A 3,543-nucleotide genomic window follows, 5' to 3' on the forward strand; every position below is an offset into this window, starting at 1 on the left:
ATCTTGACGAGAGCATTTTTAGCACCTTACATATTCATTTCAACTCTACCTTTCATTTACAACACCATAAAAGAACATGAGTCTCAAGGGTGATGTACAGTGAAGAAAACTCTGACCTCAGAGTCAAGAGACCAAAGTCTAAGCTTCAAGTCTAAGGGTCTTGGGTAAGTCCCTCAACAAAAAGGGTGTCCATTCCTCCACAGGTAAAATGACAAAATTGGACCAGATTCCCAAACACAGGTCACAGGCTCTCTATGTGTCTAAATCCTGCTAACCAAAGTACATAGTATTCTCAGTATTTAAAAGGTACTGATCGCTCCTTAGCCATTTGGCTAAGATCAAGTGTAAAATGTACTAAGAACCATGCATCCAGTGCTCACTTCAGCTGCACACACACTAAAATGTGTACAATACAAAGAGTGGCATGGACCCTGCACGAGGATGACATACAAATTCATTAAGTAGCCCATGTTTAAAAAAAAAAAAAAAAAAGAACTACGCATCTACCTTGGGTACAGTTCCACAAACAAAACTGTCACATTTGTTTCTGGCTGAAATTATAACTGAGCGTGGCAACATCTGTGAAGCTGGGAAGCAGCCATGGTTAAGAAGGGAGACTCTGGCATCTGAATGCCTGACTTCAAATCCCAGCTCCATCACTTACTGCCTGACAAGAGCTGTGCTGTTAAGCTGCTCAAGGCCTAGTTTCCCACTCTGTGAAGTGGGGATTATAACATTGCCTACCTCACAGCGTACTGGAAGGTTTTAAACACATCAGTCCTTGAAAGACCTCAGCAGAACTCTCCATTGACCTTCCTCCTCCCTCTTGACTGCTCTTTGTCAACCTCCTCTGCTGGCTCCCTACCATGGCCTGACCTGGGATTCTCAGACCCTCTTCTTCTCCATCTCTGTCCTCTCCCTTGCTAGGCTCATCATGAAGCATACAATTACATACTGAATAAACAGGAGCTATGAATGCCATTATCTTACACTAAAGATCCTAACTTATTAAGATCACATTTCTGGGGGCAATGAGGGAAAATAATAAAAAGAAGAATATGATGGTGAAAATGCTGGTGATCCCTGGTAACTCCCAACTCAAAAATTCTTCAGAAACACACCCGCCAACGCAGTACCTTCATTAAAATCTACTTCATTAAAATAAGGCTTTGTTCCCTACTAGACACTATAATCTCCCTGATGGAAGCATACCCATCTGACTTAGTGACAGCACCCAAACAGTAACTAGTGAACAAATTTCTCTTGGTACTTACTCCCCTTAACTCCTAAATTCCACTCCTGAATTTCTAATTTAAAAATTAGAGTCTAAAATTTTTTCTGCAAATACTTTTAAAGGCTCCACTGCACAGGTGCCCCATAAATGCTTCTAAGGCCCTATACCCTGCCCCCACCCCCACCACATACCCTTTGTTTCATCACAAGCAAATTCTACAAATTTTCACATGTGGCCTTCCAAAAAGTTTCTCCAGGACAGATTCAATCTCAGTGCTTTCTAACTTTTTGAACTTCTTTATTTTGAGAGTGTGTGTGTGTGTGTGTGTGTGTGTGTGTGAGCATAAGTGGCCGGGGGGGGGGGGGGGGGGGGGCGCCGAAGGAGAGAGAGGGAGAGAGAGAGAATCCCGATGAAGGGCTCGAACCCACAAACCGCGAGATCATGACCCCGAGTCAAAATCAGGAGCTGGATACTGAACCAACTGAGCCACCCAGGTGCCCCAGCACTTTCTAACTTTAAAACCCAACTTTTCAGAACATTTTGCTTTGGGAGGATAGTTATACTTGAATCAAAGCTACCCTTTCAAAATTTCTAAAGGGCAAACAAACCCCACAAACTCTGAGCTACCAGAGACAAAGCATATGTGAGACATTTCCCTACCCATCCTCCTCTTAATTGACTCATGACACGACACTGAGGAAGCTGGACCAAAATAGCTACCCACCTGACCAAGATTCAAATGTTTTCTTGATTACCACACAATAAGCAACAATTGATTAAAGAAAAAAAAAACAGCAAAAACTACTGAAAAACTGCTTATATTAAATAAGCCAATTACAATTTATGTTTAAAAGAAATTGGTATATAAACTGCGAGGCAAAGTAAAGGCAGCCTCAAAAGCTATCACATGAAAGCACAATGAAGGCTGGGATAAATTAGCTCTAATTCATGAGACACGTCATCAGTGAAGGATTCAGAATTTCAGGAAGAAATTTTTGAAAGCTTAGGAAGACTTTAAAAAAGGGCAAGCATCGGGGTGCCTGGGTGGCTCAGTCAGTTAAGCATCCAGCTTCGGCTCAATTCATGATCTCACAGTTTGTGGGTTCGAGCCCTGAGTCAGGATCTGTGCCGACAGCTCGGAGCCTGGAGCCTGCTTCAGATTCTGTGTCTCCCTCTCTCTCTGCCCCTCCCCGGCTAACACTCTGTCTCTCTCTCTCTCTCAAAAATAAATAAACATTAAAAAAAAAAAAGTTGTTTTTTTTTTAAAAACGGCAAGCATCAAATCAATGGATGCTATATGTTAATTTTAGCTACAAGAGTCCAAAGTGAAGTGTGAAATGAGGAAAGCAGCCAAAGGACACTCATGCAAGAAATGTCCACGCAGTGCCCACCACAGCCCCAGGCACAGGGCTGGGGTTAGCACTTTGAAGTACAGGGAAGTCCCATCCCTGCCCTGAGGAGCTCCCCGTATAGTGGGAAAAGATGGAGGATAAACTTCAAGACTACCAGATAAATTCTCTAACCAACGGCCAACAAAGGGCTCTCAGGCAGAGCTAACAGAATCTTGATTGCATGACCGGTCCGTGACAACATAAAGCCAGTGAAGGATCTTTAACACTGTACGACAGCAAAGCAAAAAAAAAAAAAAGCCCAAACTTGGGCAAAAACAAGAAGATTTGGGGGCACCTGGGTGGCTCAGTCAGTGGGCATCCAACTTTCGAATTTGGCTCAGTTCATGATCTCACAGTTCATGAGATCGAGTCCCCTGTCAGGCTCTCACTGACAGCAAAGAGGCTGGGGACTCACTCTCTCCTTCTCTGCCCCTTCCTTGCTCGCTCTCTCCCTCTCTCGCAAAATAAATAAACTTAAAAAAAAACAACAAGAATTTATTGATAAAAATTATATTGACAACAATACCCAAATAATGACATGGACGCAACTCAGTGTCTATCAACAGATGAACAGATAAGCAAAATGCGTACATGTACAGACAGACAGACAGACACATACACAGAGGAGTAGTATTCAGCCTTAAAAAGGAATAAAATTCTGTAATGCTACAACAGAGATAAACCTTGGAGAGCATTGTGTTAGTGAAATAAGCCAGTCACAAAAAGATAAATACTGTATGATTCCACTTAACTGAGCTACTTAGTGTAGTCAAAATCACAGGGACAGAAAGAATGATGGCTGACAGAGGCTTGAGGTGATGGTGGTAATTGTTTAATGGATACACAGTTTCAGGTTTACAAAATGAAAACTGTTATGAAGATGGATGGTGGTGATGGTTGCACAACCTTATGAATGTA

At 42.4% G+C, this 3,543-nt stretch overlaps 1 non-coding gene across 1 annotated transcript; it reads left to right on the plus strand.

Annotated features, from left to right (window-relative positions):
• The first annotated feature begins 372 nt into the window (after positions 1 to 372).
• On the plus strand, positions 373 to 476 carry LOC121013516 (U6 spliceosomal RNA). The gene has a single exon (XR_005782754.1). It is a non-coding gene; the product is annotated as a U6 spliceosomal RNA (small nuclear RNA).
• The last annotated feature ends 3,067 nt before the right edge of the window (positions 477 to 3,543 follow it).

The sequence above is a fragment of the Herpailurus yagouaroundi genome, unplaced genomic scaffold (assembly GCF_014898765.1).
Source record: "Herpailurus yagouaroundi ecotype Mexico unplaced genomic scaffold, PumYag 198, whole genome shotgun sequence".
NCBI lineage: Eukaryota > Metazoa > Chordata > Mammalia > Carnivora > Felidae > Herpailurus > Herpailurus yagouaroundi.